General features: G+C 42.3%; 1 protein-coding gene across 1 annotated transcript in view; it reads right to left on the bottom strand.

Moving 5' to 3' along the window:
* The window catches only part of MCPH1 (microcephalin 1), a 427,349-nt gene that overhangs the window by 47,906 nt on the left and 353,275 nt on the right, over positions 1–26,168 (bottom strand). The window lies entirely within an intron of this gene.

Genomic DNA, 26,168 nt, shown 5'->3' with positions numbered 1-26,168 from the left:
AGGAGGACTGTATGCCAACAGTATGTACTGACATGTTGAGCCGCAAGGTGTGAAGCAACTAGGACCAAAGTGAGGCGATGCTTGCATACTTACAAACCCAGGCAACTGATGCTGGTGAGAGTAGCAAATAGCCATAGGTCAGCCCTCAAAAATTCCACTCGCCTGCTCGCACTTTGCGAGTGGATTTCGAGGGCCGACGAGTTATGGCTGCCTGGGAGCAAGGGGAGGAGGGAGCTCTGCCGGCAAGCGGGTTGTATGGGAGCCATTCTCCCAGCAATCGGAGGGAAAGAGAGAGACGCCACCCAGATGATCAGAGCGCCGGGAACATAACAGCTTTCATTTCAATAGCTGTGTATTCCCCACCGTGTGCCATCACATACAGCCCCTCCTCTGTCTGGGGAACTTTGATAGACAGATCACCTGTTCCAGGATTGGATGAGTGGATCTGTCTATCAAAGTTCCCCGGACAAGGGGGAGGGGCCGTATTTGATGGCGCACGGTGGAGGAACACACCTATTAAAATTAAAGCCGTTATGTTCCCGATGCTTTGATCATCCGGGCGGTGGCTCTCCTCTCTTCCCCTGCTCAGGTAGGCTGCACTGGCAGACAAAGGCTGCATTGGTGGACACGGCAGACTGCATTGTTGGGCATGCATAAAGTTGTTGTTATATTTATTTTTATAACTTAATTCTGCGTAAAACATTTAAAAGTAAAAGTGTTATTTCATGAGATAATTGATGAGGGCGTGTTTAGGGGGTGGCATTAGGGGCAGGGCAGGGTAGGGGTTAAGCCGAGCAACTGGTGGCGAGTAACTCTTGAGGCCTGGCTAGTAGCTTAGGACTTAAATTAAATTTTAAGCCCTGCATTGGTGATTGAATCACCATAGACAGGAAGTAGAACCAGGCCAGGGGCTGGAAGATTCTAAAAGGTCTGGTGAAGCAGGGGTCCTAACAGGACAGTTCTTCCTCCAGGCTGAAAAGGGTGGGGGGAGAAAAAAATGCAGGCTGTGTGTATGCCACACACTACCTAGTGGACTGTCAGAGATTAGTTCATTCAGCCTTAACCATCACAATGTCAAAGAGAAAATGGACAGGAAAAAAAAAGTGTGAATCTGAAATAATTTACAGTATTATCAGTCTGACCAGGTTAATTTAATAATTGAATTTATAGAGATTTAGCATACCAGAGATTGTGTGCACACTCAGCATTTGGAAAAAATGCTTGTAAACTGTTACCCACGAGCAAAGAGCTCAATGACATATGCCAGACAAAACTGATATGCCAGAAATGTAGAGGGGTATGCAAACAGAAGTGGGAAAAAAATAATATGGAGGAGTCCTCACTGTTAGAATACAATAGTGCAGCAGGGAGTATTCCTCCATCCACCTCACGTGTGTAGATGGGGGAATCCATTCAGTTTTCTTTATTTACATCTAGTAATCTATGGACAGTTTAACACAGAACCGGAGGCCTGAAAAAAATCACAATGCAGAGTTTATTGCCCTAAGATGACTTACCAGTATTATCTTCAACACTACCACAACTTTACTCACAAAGTGAATTTTCCTTGGCTTGAAACACCAGCGGTTGTGCCATGGCTCAAGATCTGGAGAGCACAGTGTGGCTAACAAACACAGTACAGGCGTGGCCATAAGTTTTGAGAATGACAAATATTAATTTTCAAAAGCTGCTGCCTTAGTTTTTATGATGGCAATTTGCATATACTCCAGAATGTTATGAAGAGTGTTCAGATGAATTGAAATTAATTGAAAAGTCCCTCTGCCATGAAAATTAACTTAATCCCATAAAAAAAATTCCACTGCATTTGTTAAGAAGGCTTCAGGGCGCTCAAGATAGTCCAGCAAATGCCAAGACCATCTCCTACAGTTGATTCAGCTGCGGGATCAGAGCACCACCAGTGCAGAGCTTTGCTCAGGAATGGCAGCAGACAGGTGTGAGTGCATCTGCACACACAGTGGGGAGAAGACTTTTGGAAAATGGCCTGGTGTCAGGAAGGCCAGCAAAGAATCAACTTCCCTTCAGTAAAAATATCAGGGACATACTGGTATTGTGCAAAAGGTACAGGGATTGGATTGCTGAGGACTGGGGTAAAGTAATTTTCTCTTATGAAGCCTCTTTCCGATTGTTTTGGGCATCCGGAAAAAACCTTGTCTGGAGAAGAAAATGTGAGTGCTACCATCCATACTGGGTCATGCCAACAGTAAAGCATCCTGAGACCATTCATGTGTGGGGTTGCTCCTCAGCCAAGGGAGGTGGCTCACTCATAATTTTGCCTAAGAACACAGCCATGAATAAAGAATGGTACAAAAACATCCCCCGAGAGCAACTTCTTCCAACCATCCAAAAACAGTTTGGTGATGAGCATGATCCAAGCATGATAGAGCACCTCACCTAAAAGTGATAACCAAGTGGCTTGAGGGAAAAAAACATCAACATTTTGGGTCCATGGACAGGAAACTCACCAGACCTTAATTCCATTGAGAGTTTCTAGTCAATCCTCAATAGGTGGGTGAACCAAAAAAACGCAACACAAATTCTGACAAACTCCAAGCATTGATTATTCAAGAATGGGCTGCCACAATCAGGATGTGGCCCAAAAGTTGATTGCGAACATACCGGGGAGAATTGCAGCGGTCTTGAAAAAGAAGGGTCAACACTGAAAATGTCGACTCTTTGCATAAACGTAATGTAATTGTCAATAAAACCTTTTGACACGTATGAAATGCTTGTAATTATACTTCAGTATACCATAGTAACATCTGACAAAAAGATCTAAAAACACTGAAGCAGCAGACTTTGTGAAAATTGATATTTGTGTCATTCTCAAAACTTTTGGTCATGGCTGTACACAAAGGTTTGGAAAGCAATGGCAGCTGTAATATTCAGTAAGTACAAGTTTCCTTTCAGGGTGAAGATGATGGTCTCCAGTCATCCAAACAGACTGCTGAAAGGAACCAATGAGAAATGACTTATTGGTTTTAATTGAGGCCATGCCTGCACCAGTCAACTAGCAGGTGACACGAGCAACATATGTCTTGCAAGCCTCAACTAAACTATTTCTAGGGAGCCTCAGTAATTATTTTCCTACTTTCTGGGATTCCCAGGAAAACTTTGTGATTTAAGTGTTTATTGAGTGAAAATAGAATGTTCACAGAAAGACACTGGGATTTTGACATCTTTATTCTGATCACATTGCATCATCTAAACCACGATCCAATTTGGAAAGCTAGAATTGATGGATAAAGAGATATTGCTTAAGATTTTCATGTCAAGATACTTGGTTGCTCTGTCTATCCATTTAAAATGACTCTTTCTGTAACTGTGCATTGGTGAATGCGATATAACAAGCCTCTAATTTTTAACAAAACTATACACCTGTTGGAGAGCTCTGAAAAAGGCAATTGGTAGGATTTGTTCAGGAACATCCTTTAAACGTTTCTTTTGGCATTTAGTTTTACTTTTCTTTTAAGTTAACAAAAGCTCTATGTATTTTCTTCTACATACTAACCACTGGAGGCAGCATAATCTATAAAATGTTCCTGTAACATAATCAAATGAAAAAAGTTTCTTGTGGGCAAAGAAACTTAGTCTAAGACATATCAGTTATTTAAAAAAAAAAAAGGAGATTTCAAATGAGTTATTTATAGGGAATGTGGAGAAAAAAAAGAATCTGAACAAATGCAGAACTGCTGCCCAAACTTAAACTTGCTGGATCACTATATTCCTATTTTTTTGGGAAATTAACAATACCAACTAAATTCTCAATTCATAAAAATAAAAGGTAATAATAAATAGATTTAATGGTACCGAGTTAGCTTTTAGTACTCTATATGTAAAATACAAAATAAACAGGTTGTGCTAATAGCATATACATTTACAAAATGTGTGAATTATTGTAAAATAGTTTACATATGTAATGCATCAATAAAGAAAATTATTAAAAACAGTCCATAGGTGTTGTATTGATCTCTCATTATAAGGGATCAAAAACGCTTGTGGCTATAGCCCAGCCAAGGTCTTTACACCGGGTCCATAGGGTCACCCCATCGCATCTCCCTTTGGTAGCGTATAGGCTAAGATGGTTTCTGCTGGGTGGGGGTGGTGTCCTCACTCCCCCCGCCTCTTTCTCTCCAGGTATCAGCCGATAGAATGCTGCACAGGGGGAGATACGTCTGCCGGCACCCTCCGATCACATTGACGATTACTTTCACAACACCTGGACTGTTATTAATAATTTCCTTTATTGCTGTATTACATATGCATTTTGTCAATTTATATGCTATTAGCGCAACCTGTTTATTTTGTATGTGATTCACTGTGTATATGTTCCACAGGAGGTTTGCTGCTTCACTATTAGGGATATTTAATAATGTTTTTTTTAGATTTATAGAGTGGTTTCTTTTTTTTTTTACTCTATATGCAAATCAAATCACAAAAAACTCTTATAAGATTAAAACATGTAATTTCAAATGTACGTTTTAGTATTTTTAAAGCTACACATTTTAATAAAATCAGACATTGTGATCTTGCCACAATGGTTCTTGTACAGAAACCTCCTGTTATAGAATGAAGTGCTCTATCCCTGTCTTCCAATTGTGCTGCTGTGTTGTCAGGCTGGTTATCTCTTGCCTTGACTATTGCATCTCCCCCCATCACTGGCCTACCTTTACATAGGGCATTCCCCCTTCAGTCCATCATGACTGCTGCTCTCAGATTCAGCCATCGTACCAACCGTTAAGTGTCTGCTTCCCCTACACCTCTCTGTCAATCCTTCAACTGGCTTCTGCTAACCCAATTAATTAAAATTCAAAATACTAACAATCTACAAAGCTATCCACAACTTTGCCGAAGCTACATCACTAAGCTGATCTCAAAACACCAACCAAACTGCTCTCTTTGCTTCTCAGAAGACTTCCTGTCTATATCCCTTTGTCAGTTCCTCCCAAGCTCATCTCGAGTACATCTTTAGAGCACCTCCCATCCCTTTGAATGCCTTACCCCAATCTGTGAGACTATCCCCTACTGTTTTAGCATTTAGGCGATCCTTGAAAACACTTTTCTTCAAGGAGGCCTATCCTGCCTTTAACTAATGAATGGTATTTTGACATTGTCCATCAGTTCATCCCTAATGTCCTGTAAACACTATCGAACCTTTGTCCGACCAAATTCACATCAGAATTCCGACAGAATTCCATCGGAGGAAAAGAGAACATGTTCTCTATGTAAACTCGGATAGAATTCATCAGAATTTCCGATGGAATTACTCCGATGGGGCATACACACGGTCGGAAATTTCCAATGGAAAAAGCCAGTCAGACTTTTTCCATCGGAAATTCTGATGTTCTGGGTGTGTACGCCCCATTACTGTTATAACCTTTTGCATCACTTGACCCTACCTTTTAGATTGTAAGCGCTCACAGGCATATGACATCAAAAGCACAGCAAACTTCTGCAGTGAGAATGGTCTGTAGGAATTCCATCTCAATTTGTGTTTTGTTTAAAGTAACGCTACATCACATTCTCATGAGTTTCTTTGCATTTACCTCACATAATCAGGCCTAAATCAAAAAGGTAGTGCAAACACGAATGAGTATGTGAAAACTGTAACAACACACACACCAACCAATCACTTTTCAGTATTTATTAGTTTAAAAAGTACCCTTTCCTGTCAAAAATCTCTCTGGTACTCCAGGACTTTTAAAAAACGAATTGCTCCTACAATAACTCAACCCTAAATAGCATGACATACATTTATACATGTTGGAATTAGATGCAGCCATCTAGATTTTTAGTTTACAGGCACGCTCTCTGCTCACAGGTTTTTAATGACAGCAACAGGAACCAACGGCTCCCGCTGCTCTCAGCCAAGCCTGTGAGAGAGAATGCCCTTTTATCTTTATAATGCATTCTATGCTTTAAGGTAAAAAAAACTCCACTAGCTGATCCTCCCCTCCCCCAAACACCTGAGTCGAGTATCGATCCAGCACTGTGCCCAGCTGCAGGTCTGCTTTCCCTTCTCCCTGCTCTCACAGGCTTTATTGAAAGCAGCAGGGGCCATTGGCTCCTGCTGCTGTTAGTCAAATACTTTGAGGAAGGAGCAAGGGGCAGACTAAACAGTGCTGTGGGCGTCTATGAAAGCATACAGCCTGGCTTGTAAGCGTGCCCACACGTGTGCCCCCAAAGCACACAGCTTGCTATAGGGGCACACTTAGAAGAAAAGGAGCAAAAAGCGCCAGTGAGAGCCCAAAAGAGATAAGGGGCAATATTATTTATAGTAAAAAAATTAAAGAGCCTTTAATATCCCCTTAAAAATCTAAACATGTAGGTTGTTTACAAGTTTTTCCCCAAATCACTTATATTCGGCTCCCACAGCTCTCAGAGTCTCCTGTGAGGCCAGGAACAGAAAGCAGCCACACTGCAGCTGGGTACAGCAGTGGATCAAGTGAGAGGACTCAGAAAAATGTTTGGGGATTGGGGGGATACAGGTATTAAAAGGTTTCTTTATCTTAATGCAGAAAATGCAAAAGGATAAAAAAAATACTTGAGTTTAGAACTACTTTAAAACATAAAATTTGCCACCTTTAATTACAGTTTAGAAAATTCTCACCTGCCAGTCATGACAAGCACCGACTTACGACTCTATAGCTGCACTCAGACTGATTAAGCTAAATCATTTAATTGAACATTGTGTTTATTGTAGCAGACCTAATACTTGGGAAAACATTTTTTTTCCAAGCCCTTAAACTATTTAAGTAGAACTTTCATAAACACAGACTTGCATGCCTTGAGCTTTAATTTACTACATGAATCAAAGCTGATGTTTCTTTAGGCAGTTTAACTACTTTGTAAGGAATACACCAAAAGAAAAATGTTATTTTGACCCATTTGGAATAATTCAGCAATTTATTAAAGAAAAATAAACCCTGACTAAGGATGTAATGAAATGTGTAATTCTATATAAGAAAAAAAATTCCCCAGAAAAAACAACATCTTTACATATAAGTCCATAGAAAGAACCATGATCATAATTAAATATTGCCATAATATGCAGTAGACTCTATTATTATGTCTCTAGTATGTGTAGCCAGGTGTTGGGGAAGGAGACATTTGGGTCAACTCACTAATGCCGCGCATACACGACCATTTTTAATGGTCTAGAAAAAACAACGTTTTTTTCGACGTGATTCTTGTCAAGCCTGCCTTGCCTACACACGATCGTGAAAAAAAATGCTTGAGCAAAGCGCAGTGACGTACAACACGTACGACTGCACTATAATGGGGAAGTTCCATTCGGATGGCTCCACCCTTGGGGCTGCTTTTGCCGATTTCGTGTTAGTAAAAGTTTGGTGAAAGACGATTCGCGCTTCTCTGTCTTCGTGCTTTTCAGTCTGTTACAGCGTGACGAATGTGCTATCTCCATTACGAACGCTAGTTTGACAAGAACGAGCGCTCCCGTCTCATAACTTGCTTCTGAGCATGCGCGTTTTTTCACGTCGTTAAAGCCTACACACAACCGTTTTTCACGACGTGAAAAACGGCAACGTGAAAAAATAGAGCATGTTTTAAATTTTTAATGCCCACACACAATCGTTTTTAATGACATTTAAAAAAAAATTCATTTTTCACATCATGAAAAACGGTCGTATGTACGCGGCATCAGAGTCAGAGTCAAATAACGCTGGAAAAAAAGCAGCAAAAAAACAACAAATATGGGAAAAAATATGCAAATGTTCAAATTACTAAGAATGTGAGGTAAAGAATGACTGTGGTGAAGTTTAGATAATGCAGTAATCATGGGGTCATTTATCGTATTGAGGTGGTTGCTAAGGAGCAGGCCAGGAAACCGTCCGCCACATCCTTAACAGTCATCCCTGGGGTTCCCCACTGACCATGGAAAGAAAAAATGCTGACAATAAAAATTATTATACCAGTCTGGTATGCATTTTAAGGAGAACCCCATGCCCAATAATAAAAAAAAAAAAAACGACGTGGGGTCCCCCCAAAATCCATACCATCCAAGCATGCAGCCCAGCAGGTCAGGAAAAGGAGGGCGACGAGCAAGCACCCCCTCCCCCCTGAACGACGGAGTGCTTTGGGGCACCATGAACCCATGTTGATGGGGACAAAGGCCTCTACCCCACAACCCTGAGCGGTGGCTGTGGGCGTCTGCCGATGGGGGACTTATCAGAATCTGAAAACCCCCTTTAACATGCTCCTGGCCAAAGACGTCACAAGGAGGCAGGGCCATCCAGTGATGTCACCAACTGACTCCTCCCCTTAACTATTTAAGAACTGTCAGACGCGAAGCAGGCTGTCGGCGAGAACCTTCGTCAGGGCCAGAGTTTTTTTTCTTTCTTCTTTTTTGGTCCGGTGGTGCGGCGGGCATTGAGATTGATGTGGACTTTGCTTCAGAGGACTTTTTAAAAGAAAATTAATCTAGGAATTGTCAAAAACCGTGTGTGTGTGTTTTTATTTATCCTTTTAACCTTTTTTTGGGTGAATGAGTAGGGGTACAATCTACCCCATACTCATTCACATGGGGGTCGGGATCTGGGGGGCCCCTTGGTAAAGGGGGCCCTACAGATTATGATAAGCCCTCCCCACCTGCAGACTCCCACAACCACCGACCAGGGTTGTGGGGAAGAGGTCCTTGTCCTCATCAAATTGGGGACAAGGTGCTTTGGGGCGCCCCCCATGTTGAGGGAATGTAGCCTGGAATGGTTCAGGAGGGGGGAAGCGCTCAATCACCCCCTCCCTTTCCTGACCTGCTGGGATGCATGCTCAGATAAGGGTCTGGTATGGATCTTGGGGGGACCCCATGGCATTTTTTTTAAATGTTAAAAAAAATTATGGGAAAAAAACAGCGTGGGGGTCCACCCCCATGCATAACAGGCCCTTTGGGTGGTAGGGGAATCAATTATTAGAAGGATAGAGAGGGCAATCTGTAACAAGGACCTGAACTGTATGTTGTCTACCGGGCGCTCGGGTTCGGCACATCACGGATCTGGTGGACAGATTACTGGGAGGTATAAAATGGTGAAAAAAGTTGTGCTACTAATATACAAAAGTGTGATAGCAGCCAGCATAAACAAATTAGACATATGTAAGTGGAAAAATACTCCCAAAGACGTGGGAAAGGAAAGAAATCGGCCATCACTGAGAGGAGAGAGATCTGACCATGAGTTTCGTTGTACCGAGGTTTTGGACATCACAACTTGCAACTCTCGCCTTGTGAGACATGGACATATGAAGCTTCCTTTCACAGGACTTCCAACCAGCCTACGTGCCAAAGACGACCGGTCGTTGCCGCTGGCGTATACGTCCACGATACGGGGTAAGAGTATTCATCCCCCCGTTCTTTCTGGTGCTGGCGTCACTGTCCCGGGTGTCGTGTATGCTGACCACCTTCGACATCTATACAAGTTTCTACAATTCATCATTTCATATTGACGAATTACAAGAATTGGTTGTGTACATAAACTGCTACATGGTGTTTTTTCTTCCAAGATAATCCATCCATGGTTAATGGGATGGTTGTATGGACCATATAACTAGATTTTTCTTTATATTTGTGGGTTATTTAACATGGCTTGTCCCTTGGTTGATTTATGATTATCGCACACACTATCAAGGTTTACTGTTTTTTGGTAACGGGCTCAGCTTTTTTTCTCACCTACTATTTGAAGCATTATATTGACTAATATTTGCACTTGACACATGTTGTTATACTAACTCCCAATCACGTTTTTTTGGGAGTTAGTCATTTTGTTTTTAGCGCTGCATTATTTTGTTTTATATTTTTCCAGATTACTGGGAGGGGCTGGGAAAGACCCAGCTGCCATGTCACGTTGGCACCAATGACAGTCAGGGGCAGATGGAGTGTCCTAAAGAACGATTTTAGGGACTTTGCGCTAAATTGAGGAAAATAACCTCCAAGGTAGTATTCTCAGGAATACTACCGGTACATTGAGCCACACCAGAAAGGCAGAGGGAGATTAGGGAAGTAAACAAGTGGCTGAGGAGCTGGTGTAGTAAGGAGAGGTTTGGGTTCCTGAAGGACTGGGACAACTTTTCAGAAGTAACCAGTACTATAGAAGGGACGAACTGCACCCAAATGAGGAGGTTGCAGATCAGCTGGGAATGAAGATGGCCAAAAAGTTAGAGGGGTTTTTAAACTAGGTGACGGGGGGAGGGTTCAGAGGTAGAGATAGTCAGCGTGGAACATATTCCAGAGGGTAGTATTAGGGGCATTAGTGGTAGGTTGACCAAAGCACATAAACCCAAGGTAAGTACAGTGGCAAGTCCTAGTTGCAATCTCAGAACAATAAGAGGATAGTATGAAACCGTTCTAATCTACATGGCATGGCAATGTAGCACCAATATTTAAAAAGGGCCCAAAATACATCCCTGGGAATTACAGACTAGTTAGCCTAACATCAAAGTATGTAAGCTCTTGGAGGGGATGATAAGGGACTATATACATGATTTTAGTAATGAAAACAGTATCATTAGCAGTAATCAACATGGATTCATGAAGAATCGTTCTTGCCAAACCAATCTATTAACCTTCTATGAGGTGGTGATTTGCCATCTAGATAAAGAAAGGCCCGTAGACGTATCTGGATTTTGCAAAAGCATTTGACACAGTTCCCCACAAACGTTTACTGTACAAAATAAAGTCTGTTGGCATGGACCATAGGGTGAGTCCATGGATTGAAATCTGGTTCTAAGGTTGAGTTCAGAGGGTGGTGATAAATGGGGAGTACTTGGAATGGTCAGGGGTGGGTAGTGGGGTCCCCCAAGGTTCTGTGCTGGGACCAATCCTGTTTAATTTGTTCATAAGCGACCTGGAGGATGGGGTAAACAGTTCAATATCTGTATTTGTTGACTATACTAAGCTAAGCAGGGCAATAACTTATCCGCAGGATGTGGAAACCTTGCAAAAAGATCTGGGTGGGCAACTTCATGGCAAATGAGGTTCAGTGTAGAAAAATGGGTGGCAAAAATATAAATGCAATCTATACACTGGGGGGAGAACCTCTGGGGGAATCTAGGATGGAAAAGGACCTGGGGGTCCTAGTAGATGATAGCAGCAGCATGCCATTTCTGAGCCTAACAAAGCAAACAGAATATTGGCATGCATTAAAAAAGGGATTAACTCCAGAGATAAAACAATAATTCTCCAGCTCTACAAGACTCTGGCCTGGTCGCACCTACAGTATGCTGTCCAGTTCTGGGCACCAGTCCTCAGGAAGGATGTACTGTAAATGGAGCAAGTACAAAGAAGGGCAACAAAGCTAATAAAGGGTCTGGGGAAAATTAGTTATGAGGAAAGGTTTTGAGCACTGAACTTAAGAGGGAATATGATTACAATTTGCAAATACCATACTGGCGTCCCCACAATAGGGATAAAACTTTTTGAACAGCATGTAATACAGCATTTATTGATAGTTTTTTATGACGTGGGTTTAGTAACACTTAATTCTCCTCTCCCTCTACTGAGATACTAAGGTTATGCTGCACCATTCTCCTATGGCCAAGCAAGGAGAGAGCTAAAGGCAAGCATGCCTATAGACTTCTATGGATTATATGACAGCAGCCATATAATGGGACCAATGGACTCCTTACACAACAGCTCCCAATAGACACTACGCAGTAGACAGAGTGGTAAGATGATTTTTATTAAGCTGACCAGGAAAGCGCTTCCTGTTGGATCCAAGGAAGTTAGAAAGTGCAACTTTGTCTGAATATTTACCTGTGCACCCAACCCATACCTTACTTATTCCAAACCTAGACTGCACCTATATCAACCCTATATCGCATTATACGGAATCTTTACTGAATCTGAATCACATCTACCTTGCACCAGTTCCAAGACTATATCCTACCCAATACTGTACCTATTCTGCATGCAGTTTAACTGGGATTGTCATTACGTGTACCAACGCTTCTAAAAGAGTCCCAACGATAGCCAGCATAAATATATCTCAAAGGACTGCCCCGTCATAATATTTTTTTGCAAGTCCCCTTTGTTCTCCTGCCTACTTCCCCTCTACCATCCTCCTTTTCTTTTGGACATAGCATAACTCAGTCAGACTAGGACTAGCATCGCTGCCATAAATGTGCTCTGGCAGTATAGTTCCAGCACTCAGTAGATAAAACTTTACTACTGCTCACTGTTGTATTTGAGGTGGCCTTGCTACCAGTGCTTTAAGTGGGCCAAAAGAGGTGCCGGTACTCTATTAGGCGCCGGTGCTCCCTCCCCCCCCCCCAATACTGAACATGAAAATACCCTTGGCTGCGTGTGATGGGCACAGTGGCTGCATTTGATGGGCACAGTGGCTGCATTAGATGGGCACAGTGGCGACAATTGATGGTGGCACAGTGGCTTGCGTGTGGTGGCACAGTGGCTGCGTGTGATGGCACAGTGGCTGCGTGTGATGGCACAGTGGCTGCGTTTGATGGGCACAGTGGCTGCATGTGATGGCACAGTGGTGACAATTGATGGCACAGTGGCAGTGTGAGTTGGCACAGTGGCTGCATGTGATGGCACAGTGGCGACAATTGATGGCACTGTGGCTGCGTGTGTTCGCACAGTGGCTGCATGTGATGGCACAGTGGCTGCGTTTGGTGGCACAGTGGCTGCGTGTGATGGGCAGAGTGGCGACAATTGATGGCACAGTGGCTGCGTTTGATGGGCACAGTGGCTGCGTTTGGTGGCACAGTGAGGCTGCAATTAATGGGGGGTTTTTTTAGTTAGAGAAGGCAAGCTCAAAATAACTCAAAAATATTTTTTTCTGCCATTTTTTTATTAAAAAACTGATGGTCACCTCAGTCCAACCCCCCCTCCCTCCAATACAGTCAATTATTTTCTTACTTTCTTCTGTTGCAGTCCTGAGTCCAGGGTCCAGACAGTAGCAGCACTAGGAACTGTAGACGCAGGCTGAGCTGAGGCTCCTCGTGACTTGGGCTTCTTTCCTTGCCGCCGACACAGCTCCCTGCGCGAGTCCTCCTCTCACCTCTCACCTCGCCTCCGGCGTGACGTCACGCGGCGCACTCCGGGGAATGAACCAACTCTCCTCCATGGGGGGGTCGAGGAAACGCACAGGACAGGAGTGACAGGACAGAGGAAAGGGAGCCAGGAGCGCACTCGGCAGCAGTGAGTCTGACACACATTACCGGCCCGCAACTCGACAAGCCCACCGGCTGCGTTCCGGTACTGTAAACCCACGTACTGGGCGCACGGAGAGGTGCTGGTACTCTCCAGGGCCATTTTTGGAAGTGGCGGTACTGAGTACCGCCGCGTTCCGGCCCAGTTAAAGCACTGCTTGCTACTGTTTATGCTGATTTGGATACCAAATGTCAAATTCTGCCTAGTCTTTACTGTTAATCACTCCATAGTCTAAATTCTATTACCATTGTTAATCCATTTTATGCTTGCCTAGTTACAAACCATAATGGTCACAATATATTAATTTGCCTTTACTACCTGGTTTGTTGCCTGTTTTCTTTGATACAGCACTACTACTGGATACTAAATATTATGTTATCAGCCAATGACAGCTGATCACGTGATGTAAACAGAGGATCGGTTATCTTATTTTTCTACTCATGCTGACAGCGTCAGGAGAAACAAAAGATCACCGGCTTCCGTGAAAGGGACATTAGTCCCGAAGAGGAAGAGCCACAGCCACTTCATCTGTGCTCAACAGTGCCACCTGCCAGTGCCCACCAGTGCATATCAGTGTCACAAATCAGTACCACCCATCAATGCCCACCAGTGGTGCCAATCAGTGCCACCTAGCAGTGCTGCCTATTAGTGTCACCTACCAGTGCCCATCAGTGCCGCCTATCAGTGCCCATCAGTGCAGCCCATCAGTGCAGCCTATCAGTGCAGCCTATCAGTGCCCATCAGTGCAGCCTATCAGTGCCCATCAGTGCAGCCTATCAGTGCCCATCAGTGCAGCCTATCAGTGCAGCCTATCAGTGCCCATCAGTGCAGCCTATCAGTGCAGCCTACATCAATATAGGGTGAAAAATTACCTGTTTGGAAAATTTTATAACAAAATGTAAAAACTTTAATTTTTTTTAGATTTAGGTAATTTTCGTTTTTTTAACAATAAATAAAAAAAACTGTAGCGATTAAATACCACCAGAAGAAAGCTGTTGCATGACCGCGCGTTGTCATTCAAAGTGTGACATCGCTAAAAGCCGAAAATAGGTCTGGGGGCAAGAAGGGGGTTTAAGTGCCCAGTTGGTTATGCTACCGCTACAAGGTGATCTGGACACCGGAAAAAAAAAGGAACAGTGACCAGCCTGATACAACCCCTCTCACGCTCCGCATGCTTCAGTTGTGTAAAAAAGCAGTACTAGGCATAAGAACATTTGGAAGCCATACTTCCCCCTGGAGTGAGGATTTTTTTTTAGCCCTAGGAAATACTCCGTGGGATGAATGTTAACCTTTTTGTTATCAGTGATGGATCTGCATTTGGCCTTGAGTGCCAGAAAGAGTCAAATCTCAGCACTGTTAAATCTTTTCCCAAAGATTGCTTGCTTTTCACTCTATTGTTAAGTCTATTATACAGGGTGTCGCTCACATTTCCAATGTGCCACCAAATGTAAATCTGCACTTCAAAAACTGCCTCTTGAACATCAGGGATATTACCAGCTCCGCCTTACTCACAAGGTTAAAGGGAATAGCCGCTCCAGGTGGGAACCCAGATGAATATCCTCCACTGCAGATAACTCAGGTGCAGGCAATGCACTTAGCAAAGCAGGAACAAAAATGGTCTCTGGACAGCCGCACTCTGAACAAATTGTAGCCTTTATTAAGAGAAGGAAAACACTACAAGTCACAACAGAATGAAATAAAAACCTGACTGCTGACACGTTTCGCACTGAAAGTAGTGCTTATTCATAGCTATGTGCTGTCCTTTTAATAAAAGCTACGAGTGCGGCTGTCCAGAGACAATTTTTGTTCCTGCTTTACTCACAAGGTTGTTTTAATTGTTGCCATCACCTCTGTGAAGCATGTCTCTGAGCTGACAGAGTTATTGACAAGTTTATAGTCTTGAAGGGTAAGTTCACCTTTACAGAAAAATCTGTTAAATTAACTTACACAGGACCCCCCCTCCTCACCCTCCCCCCAGTCCTGCTGACCTGGATTGCAGCGATTTCTTTTCTGAGCCCCGGTATAGCCTCCTCACAGGTCCAGGGCTTAGAAATCCCTGCAGCTGAATCTCCAAAATGTACCCCGTCAGGAGGGTTGTTTCGGAGCATTCTAATTGGTCGGCGCCGACCAATCAGAACCCGCATAGCCCGTCCTGGCAGCAGGGAAAAAGACACGTGAATGCCAAGGGGATTTCTAAGCCCTGACCCTGAAGCGGCAATACTGGGGCTCAGAACGGCAGGTCATCATGCAACAGGTCAGCGGGACTGGGGGGGCGGGGACGGGGTCCTGTGTAAGTTCACCGTACAGATTTTTCTGTAAAGGTGAACTTACACTTTAAGGATCGGGTTCCACACATTCCCAACACCTACATATTTTTTGGTAAGTACCGTATTTATCGGCATATACCGCGCACTTTTTAGCCCTGAAAACCAGGGCAAAATCGTGGGTGCGCGATATACGCCGATACCAGCTTTCCCGCGCCGAGTTTGAATACTGCGCCGGCATATACCGAGCGCAGTACACTCGTGTATAGTCGGGCAGTCTCGGCTCCTCTCTCGCTGATGTCCTGGACTGCCCGACTATACACGAGTGTACTGCGCTCGGTATATGCCGGCGAAGTATTCAAACTCAGCGCGGGAAAGCGGTAAACGAGCGGGGAGGACGACGCCGGACCCGACGAAGAGGACACCCGAAGCCGCAGACGAACGCCGGACCCGACGAGGCCGCCGCGCAAGACACCAAACTAAGTACAAAAATCTTTTTTCCACAGGAATTTCGGGGCAACTTCATGGGAGCGCGCTATACCCCAATAAATACGGTACTTTATAAAACTATTTTCTTTCTTGTTAATTAAGGGACACAAGATTATGAGACAAGTTGGATGTTCAAAAGCAGTCAAACTAAGGGGAGGGCAACAAAACGCTTAAAAGCCCAAATTAAAAAATTACTGGATTGAGGGCTGCTTGCAGATCCAACATGCTGCCTGAAGAACCTTGCTCAGAATCAAGTCGACGCATGCTTGGAAGCATTGAACTTTATTTTTCTCAGCACGTCGTCGTGTTTTACGTCACTGCGTTGGACTCGATCGTTTTTTTAACTGATGGTGTGTAGGCACATCAGACCATCAGTTTACCATCAGTCAGCTTAATCGGTTAACCGATGAGAACGGTCCTTCGGACTGTTCTCATCGGATGGACTGATCGTGTGTACGCGGCCTAAGAGACACATAGCGGAGGAGAGTAAAAATAATCCCAAGAAGTTTTTAAAACATAACAGTAAGGATGGAACACATAGGCCCCATAAAGGACGAGGGAGGGAAGGTGGTTACGGATGAAAAGGAGAAGGCAGCTGTGCTAAATGCCTTCTCCTCAGTCTTCACACAGGAAAAGGGGGGTATACCAACCACGGCAGTATTGTTAGCAACACGCCACAGAATCAACCCTTGTGGCTAACAGAGGCCGGAGTCCAGAAAGGATTAGAGAAGCTTAACAAATAAATCACCAGGCTAATATGGCTTACACCCGAGGGTCCTTAAAGAACTCAGTCAGGTTATAGTCAGACCGCTATTCCTAATCCTCATGGGACAGCATACTGACGGCATTGGAACCAGCTGATTGGCAAAATACCCACGTGGTATCAATATTCAAAAAAGGGCTGAGGTCTATTCTAGGGAACTATAGGCCTGTCAGTCCAACGTCAGTAGTTTGTAAACTATTTGAGAGGATAAGGGACCATATCCAAGAATTTGCTGATCAAAACAGAATCATTAGCAGCACAGATTTATGAAAGGTCGCTCTTGCCAAACCAACCTATTAACCTTCTACAAGGAAGTGAGCTGCCTTCTGGACAAAGATAGGCCAGTGGATGTGGTGTTATCTTGATTTTGCAAAAGCATTTGATACAGTGCCTCACAAATGCTTAATCTACAAGCTGAGGTATGTAGGAATGGACCATAGGGTAGGTACCTGGATAAAGAACATTTTGTTTTTGTATTTATTGTTTAATTGCAGCTCTGGGATTTTAGCGCAGTTTCTTTCCAATTTTCCTGGATAAAGAACTGGCTACAGGGACCTGTAGGTGATAAAGGGTGATAAATAACGTATAGTCAGAATGGTCTAGAGTGGTTAGTGGGGTACCCCAAGGCTCTGTCCTGGGACCAATTCTGTTTAATTTATTTATAAAGGATATAAAGCAGGGGACTTCAAACTATTGCCCTCCAGTTGTTTAGGAATTACAATTCCCTTCATGCCTAGTCATGTCTGTGAATGTCAGAGTTTTACAACACCTCATGGGATGTGTAGTTCCGCAACAGCTGGAGGGACGTAGTTTGAAGATCCCCGATATAGAGATGGGATAAATAGCTCGATCTCAGTTTTTGCTGACAATACAAAAATATGCAGGGCAATGTTAACAGTGTAGTGATATATATATATAGGTTTACATACAAACAGCAGTATATAGAAACTTTATAAGAGGAACAGAATAAATTATTGGAATGGGCTACTGCATGGAAAATTAAGTTTAACAATGGTAAATGTAAGGTAATACACTTGGGGGGTAAAAAAAAAATACAAGTAACTCTTTAGGGGGAGAACCCCGAGGGGCTTAAAGAATGGAGGAGGATCTAGGGGTCCTAGTAGAAGACAGACTGAGAAATAGCATGCAGTGTCAAAGCAGCAGCTACCAAAGCCAGCAGAATATTAGCATGCATTAAAAAAAGGAATTTACAGGGATAAAATGATTATTCTGCCACTTTATAAAACTCTCGTTTGGCCGCATCTGGAATATTCCATCCAGTTCTGGTCACGAATCCTCAGAAATGATGTGCTGGAGAAAGTCCAGAGAAGGGCAACCAAATTAATATGGGGACTGGAGGACCTCAATTATAAGGAACGACTACAAGCACTACATTTTTTCTCTCTGGAGAAGAGATGGTTGAGGGGAGATTTTTTTAGCGATTTACAAATATCTCAATGGTGATCCCAGCGCAAGTATGAAACTATTCAGTCCCAGGGAGTATAAGAGGACACAGGGCCACGCAATGACACTGGTAGAGAATCGGTTTAACCTTAAGCTGCATAGGGGGTTTTTTACTGTCAGGGCGGTAAAGATGAGGAACACTCTTCCAGTGTCAGTAGGAAGTATGGATAGCTATAAAAGACTCTTGGACATACATCTTGGCAAAAACAATATAAGGGGATATGGGAAATGATTTTTCTACACACATACAGGTTGAACTGGATAGACTGTTGTCTTTATTCAACCTTACCAACTATGTAACTACATAATTAACATCTGCCCTCATTTTGTAAAGTGATGCACAAACTGTTGGCGCTATATAAATCCTGTATAATAATAATACCAGTCATCAGGGAACAATTCTGACATGAGATAGCAAAGCCTGCTCCTCTACCAAGATGACCACTCCCACAAAAACACAGTGCAGAACAAGGCACGGTAAGGCAATAATTCGGAAAAGATCAGTTGCAGGAAGCCTATAGGCAATACTGGTGATTAATACATTTGCTCTCGGCTTGCCTTTGTGGGCACAGTTCCCACAGTCTTCTTTAGCACTCCTAAAAGACAAATCTAAAAAGCGGATTTACTTCTCATTCTATGAAAGTGGTGACAAATGTAAATAATTCCTTTATGCTTCAATAGCAAACTCTGCTTTCAGACTCACTGGTATATAGTATATAGGTACTCATATTGTTTATTGTATTAATAGCAATTATAAACTCTTTAACATATGTACATTTACTATACAATTACCTTCATCAGTACTGCTAATAAAAATCCCTGTACTCTTTTCAATCTTATCTCTCCCAGCTAATATCAGTAATTAAGGCCTGTCTTATATTTCTAAATGTAGCCATTAGCAATCATAAGGATGAACCTCTTACTATCAATGCAATGCTTTTACCTCCTTGTTGGTTTGTACAAGAACTTTGCCCTGCTTTCCAGCTCTGAAAAACGAATACCGTTTACTGGTTCTAGACCTTCAATTGTTGAAAATAATCAGTGATGGACACATGGATTATGTACCAGTTTTCCTTTCTGTTTTGTTCTGAATAAATACCAGATGACAGCTTTGCTGCTGGTATCCGTGGGCAGGTTAGTTAAAGGTCTTTAGAGGCATAGGAATTTCACATTAATAAACATACTGACTTTATTGACCTTTGACATGAACTGGTCAACTGAGTGCATCTGGTGATATCAAATGCCAATCCAGTACAATGACTTAAAAAGTCTGTTGGGAGCTTCAGGCAATGGTGTCTGAAGTGCCCAGTTTTGAAGGACGGTAGCTTAATGTGTTATGTCCTCAAAGCGGAGTGTATAGAGCAGAGGTCATCCAAAGAGTTCCATGGCTGTCTGCTGGTAGCTGCTAAAACACATCCACACAAGTTATTCCAATCATTGTTGGATGAAAAAGAAAAAGCCCTAGAGCTGCTTGTTTACAAAGAATGGACTGGTTTTGCTTTGCAAAGCATATTGTACATGGAAATTCCATGTTGGCTGTTATCAACAAAAGCTCTGCCAACAAAGAGACACAGAAGTGGAATAAATATACAAACAGGTCAGGAAAAATAACCATGTATTAACAAATTTAGGGTTTGTAGGGAACACAGGCAGTAGTACAATGGTAATATGTACTGTATATATTAATACATGCAGGCTTATATGGCCAGCTCTCACTTGTATGGCCTTTTGTTTAACTATACAGTAAACTCTAAAGTCCTGTACACACGATCGGTCCATCCGATGAAAACGGTCTGATGGACCGTTTTCATTGGTTAACAGATGAAGCTGACTGATGGTCAGTCGTGCCTACACACCATCGTTTAAAAAAAACGATTGTGTCAGAACGCGGTGACTTAAAACACAACGACGTGCTGAAAAAAAACGAAGTTCAATGCTTCCAAGCATGTGTCAACTTGATCCTGAGCATGCGTGGATTTTTAACCGATGGACGTGCCTACAAACGATCGCTTTTTTTCTATTGGTTAGGTATCCATCGGTTAAATTTAAAACAAGATTGCTTTTTTTTAACCTATGGATAAATAACCGATGGGGCCCACACACGATCGGTTTGGACCGATGAAAATGGTCCATCAGACCGTTCTCATCGGTTTAACCGATCGTGTGTACGCGGCCGAAGTCTGTAATGCTACTGTAGAATACCTACTTGTTTTGTAAAGCATTGTTGGGAAATGACACTATATAAAACAATAAGAATTAAAATATTATCTATATTACATTTTCAGGGGATGTCTTATTTATTTGCAGTATGTACAATAATCTTAAAGTGGTTGTACCCCTAAAAAAAAAAAAAAAATCTTGTTACTTTACCACTTCAATACAGGGCTTTAATACCCACCTCCATACCGGGCCTATTCTGGCACTTCTCTCCTACATGTACAAATCATCATTCTTTTGCTAGAAAATTACTCAGAACCCCCAAACATTATATATGTTTTTTTTAGCAGACACCCTAGGGAATAAAATGGAGGTCACTGCAACTTTTTATCTTGCACGGTATTTGCGCAATCATTTTTCAAAAGCCTTTTTTTTGTAAAAAAAATCGTTTATGAATTAAAAAATAACAAAACAATAAAGTTAGCCCATTTTTTTTGTGAAATAAGAAAGATGATGTTACGCCGAGTAAATAGATACCCAACATGTCATGCTTTAAAATTGCGCACACTCATGGAATGGCGCCAAACTTCGTTACTTGAAAATCTCCATAGGCGAGGCTTTAAACATTTTACAGGTTACCAGTTTAGAGTTACAGAGGAGGTATAGTGCTAGAATTGCTGCACACGTTCTAATGCACGTGGCGACACCTCACATGTGTGGTTTGGACGACGTTTACATACGTGGGCGGGACTTACGTGTGCGTTCGCGCGTGAGCTACCGGGGACAGGGGCGTTTTAATTTTTTTTGCTTATTTATTTTTTACACTTTTTATTTAAATTTTTTTTTTCGGTCGCTTTTATTCCTATTACAAGGAATGTAAACATCCCTTGTGATAGGAATAGTGTGTGACAGGTCCTCTTTAAGGAGAGATGCGGGGTCAATAAGACCCCACATCTCTCCTCCAGGCTGGAAAGAATGAGATCGTGAAAAAAAATTCACAGATCTCATTCTTACTAGCTGCAATTGCGGTTTGTTTACTGACGGGTACCCGGGCCTGACGTCATCACATCGCTCCTGGGCCTCCGACGGTCATAGAGATGACTGGTGATCATCATTCCGTCTTATAAAAAGATTATACCGGTATAAGGTTCAACGTGGCAACTGTTTTGTTAGGCTACTTTCACACTGGGGCCGCGCCTCGTTAGCAGTAAAGCGCTGCTTGTTTTAGCGATGCTTTACCATCATTTTAGCAGCGCTTTTCGGCCGCTAGCGGGGCACTTTTAATCCCCACTAGCGGCCGAAGAAAGGGTTAAAACCGCCCATGATGAGGCTCTTCCGAAGTGCTTTTCAGGCTCTGTCAATGCATTCCAATGGACAGGGGTGGTTTAGGAGCGCTGTATACAGCGCTCTCAAACCACCCCAAAGATGCTGCCTTCAGGATTTTTGTTCCCATCCCGCAAAAGCACCACCCCAGTGTGAAATCACTTGGGCTTTCACACTGGAGTGGCATGGGAGACGGTTTTCATGCGCTTTACAGGCACTATTTTTAGCGCTCAAATGCATTAAAAATTCCTTCAGTATGAAAGTAGCCTTACAGTTTTTTTTACAGCTCCCTGGGCGTTCACATAATCTGGCTGAGCTCTTCTCCGCTCCGAGATCCCCGCTGACGTCAGCCTGCTCCGTGCACTCTAGAGGGAGGGGCTGCAGAAGTCAGCTGGGAGGAGAGGAAAAGACCTCCAGCGGCGACAGTTGGCAATAATATAATTTACATAATACAGTTACAAAGGGAGACACACACACACCTTATAGCGGTATAACCGTTCTGCAAAACTGATTACATTTTTTTTATTGAACTTTACTAGGGCTTATTTTCAGGGTAGGGCTTATATTGCAACCCTCCCTGATAATCATGCTAGCTCTTATTTTTGGGCAAACACAGTGGTTCCATATTTAAATCATGAGCATGTCTGAGCGAGAAAGGATGGCGTTATACAATTCCATAATAATTAAAGCGGTTGTATACCCGCATTTGTTTTTTTACACCTGAAAAGTAAAAGCCATAATGAGCTAGTATGCACCACATACTAGCTCATTATGAAATACCTTAAAACGAGGTGTAGGGAACTTACCTGGTCCACGCCGAGCGAAAAGTCATCTTGCTCCGGCGTGTCTTCCGGGTATCGCCGCTCCAGCGCTGTGATTGGCTGAAGCGGGGATGTCATCACTCCTGCGCATGCGCACGGGAGATTTTATTCTGGCAAGGGCCAGCGGCGGCCGGCCCTTTAGCCGAGGATCCCCCCTGCGCATGCGCCGCTGCAATCAGCGGCGCATTGCGAGGGGAATATCTCCTTAACCGTAGAGGTTTAGGAGATATTCCCTATACCTACAGGTAAGCCTTATTATAGGCTTACCTGTAGATAAAAGTTTAAAAAAAGGGTATACAACCGCTTTAACAAAATAATTATAATAATATACAAGTAAAGCTACTTAAACTATTTAAATGGAACAAGACAGGTTACTAGTGAAGTGTCATGTGATAAAATCAGTACCACTGCATAGACTACACACGCTATGGTCAGATAAGGTGTCTCTGTTTTCTTTGGATGGAAAGGGTTAGGGGATAAAGCACTACAGCTAGAGCTTCCTTTTTCACGAATAAAACTCTCATCAGCCTAGAGTTACCTGGCAACATGTAGATGGATATTGTGCTGGTAAAGAAAACAAGGCACGGGCCAGGAAAAACAAAAATCAGCCATGTTACTGAAAGAGAAAGTCTGGCAACTGTGCAAGGTCACAAAAATACAGATATGAAGGGTCACCCACAGATAGAATGCAAGATACTTTCCCAAGACACATTCTTTTCCTATCTGCCAGCTAATCTTACATGACACTAACTCGCCTTTTTGATTTATCTGACCACACTTAGATGTAGTAGAGATCCATAGTTATCCAAACAAAAATCAAATTATACACATGGCACAAAATGCAGTTTTAATCAGTAGTAAAGACTTCATACAGTGTACTTAGCATGTGCCAAAGGCCACAATTTGTTATGAAAGCAGTAAAAAGAGATGGGAACATAATCATCTCAAATCCATAAATAACTTAAAAAAAGGCCATAAATTTGACATCCAGGACTAAGCATTTCAACAACTGTATAAAATATGCCAATACAAGGAAAAACAATCTTTCTTCATTCTGACAACCTGGACCTTGAAATAAGAGCTCTAAGAATGAGTCAAAAACATATAGCATCTGCTGTGTCCTAAACCCCTCAACAGGAATGGGGTCTGGGGAGTAAAGGTTATCCATTTGACCTCATGTACTGGACATAGATCCATTAAATAAAGAGGAGGAAAGGGTTTGTGTTAGCTAGAAGCCAGGCCTCTACAGTAATCATAGAAATGATTGACAACCAGGGGGCTTAAGAAGGTTGTAATTTGAGACCTTTATTGGGAATTGAATAATATGGAACAATGGAAGCCATTCATACAGCTGAGAAACTTAAAATGCCATAATTAATTAATTTACAGCAAAAATCATGATTAATCCAACTGCATAACTAATAATGAGCTACAGCTCCCAGCAATGTCAGCCCAAGATCATAGATCGCTTGCAAGGTTGCTTATCAAGCACATGAAAAAGGAGTTGCAATCCATATTTATTGAATGTAGACAAGGCCATAGTAAATATTTGTATAAACCTAAATAAAGATTACCGATTTCTTGCCAACAGCTTCCAAACAACATTTGTGTTGCTTAAGAAGGAGACTTAACACAGTTTCTGTAGACTTTGTCGAAAGGTCTGAATTATGAGTTGTCTGTCTTAAAAGATTAGCCTGCAGAGTTTGTTTAAAGAACCAAATATTTTAATCCTAAAAAGTTAGCAAAATCATTTATATGCACTGAAAAGGCTTTAGTTCATGATCATACTGCCCTAAGCACATGTGAAAGATGAGGTCCTTTGTACAGGCTTTGCCCCTTGTTATGTTATTTTAAAAGGGAATATAGTATAGTGACTTTGTAAATGTTTTATTTCTTTAAATCGGGACAAATTGTTTTTTGTAAAAAAGGTAAAAAGAAAGGTATTCTTTTATCCGTGCAGCAGGTTGTGCGCTAGTATCCTTTTTATATGTGAAGCATTGTTTCACTCGCCACTGCCCAATGTTTAAAGACTCTTACATGACCATTGTAGTTTACCTTTAAAGAAAATGTATATAGTTATTATGATCATTATAACAACATTTTGATTTGAGATATCGCATAAATATATATATCAAAAAATTATCTGTATTTTCATTTCTAGCCAGCAGGTTGTGCTCTAGTTTTTTCCTCCATTTTTCAGAGTAATGCATTCTAGCAGGGCCACATGGAGCTTCAGTTTGAGAAATTAAAAGAAAACATGGAAACTTTAACGAAATGTAAAACAAAACAAAAAAACAAAACCTGAATAAAAACCAACAAACAATCAAGGTACCCTTTTAAAACTTTTTAGGCACAAGGGGAGTCATTGTGAAATAGATTAAAATGGTTTAGTGTTGGCAGAGCAAAATCTGATCCAACAGGGTAATACAAGAATGCTGACATCCTAAAAAAGTATACACTATGTCCAGGCATTATCCTCTCCCCCTTCTGTGTCTCACTAATATTTTCTTTGCTTGTTCCTTTAGTGAGAATCAACTGCTTTTTACGCTATGTAACATAATCACCAGGCTTGTAAAATAGCTTCTTATAAGCTACCAGGCTTCTTATAAGGGTTCTGTTGGGAACTCCGCTCCAATTGACATAACAATTCCCATAGAACTACATCTCCCAAGAGCCCTCTTCCTACAGACAATACATCAACATGCTTTTGGGAGTTAAAGTGTTTGTTACCCCAGTATTTAATATTCCTGATATGTGCCTGATGTACCATGTACCTGTATGAAAAATGATCCTGTTCTCTTTGTATTGCTTATTTTGCGTGAATTCCCTGGTGTTCCTGCCAGTCCCTCTGCTTTCCTATTAAAAACTTGGAACTCAGTCTGCTCTCCTCCAATGATCAGATTTGTCCTACATGCCCCCCCCCCCCTGAACAGCCTTTCACTGGGCAGATTAGTGTACTGTTGCTCCCCCCACCGGCTCTTATGCAGCTGAGAACACACAACACAGAGGGAATATGCTCACTTATAAAAAAGGTGATCGTTCACAATCACTTTAAGGCAGCAGCATAGTTTTGCTGGGTCAAAAAAAATTAATAATCAATGTGTGAATGTGGAGTGCGACAAAGGCGGCAGCGATCAGGAAGGGAGGAGTTGTGTACTGTAACAGGCAGGGCTGTTAACGATTTTTGGAAGATCAACCGGTATATTCTGTACTTGCAGCATTTTTAAAGGGAACAAATATGGGGACATTTGCATATATAGTGGAAATGTATTAAAGCTATATTTTTCTCTTTGAGATACATTTTAATCTATTCTGCCAGGCATATATGTGACGGCAAAATTGGTGAGCCTTAACACCCAGTTCCACAAATTCATCTGAAGCTGTGTGCTGAAATGCAATCACTGCACAACCCTAGCTCACCAGCCAAGCCACCACTGACCAATCTCTGCCTCGGTTTGTGATTGAAAGCCAGTACAATGGGCTCCTGATCATGTGACCTCTTGTGAAGGCCAATCACAAAGATCATGTGATCGGGACATTGCCTCCCACTTTAGGTATAACTAAAGGCAAACCCATTCTTTTTTTTTACTTTTGGACAAAGTGGAGAGGGAGTAGAACACCCATTAGGCTTTTATTGCTGTCTGTGCCCTTATCAGGGAGAAACGAAAGTTAAAGTACAAAGAAAATCCCAAAAT

The sequence above is a fragment of the Rana temporaria genome, chromosome 4, assembly GCF_905171775.1.
Source record: "Rana temporaria chromosome 4, aRanTem1.1, whole genome shotgun sequence".
NCBI lineage: Eukaryota > Metazoa > Chordata > Amphibia > Anura > Ranidae > Rana > Rana temporaria.
This window is presented reverse-complemented; position numbering and strand designations above follow the sequence as displayed.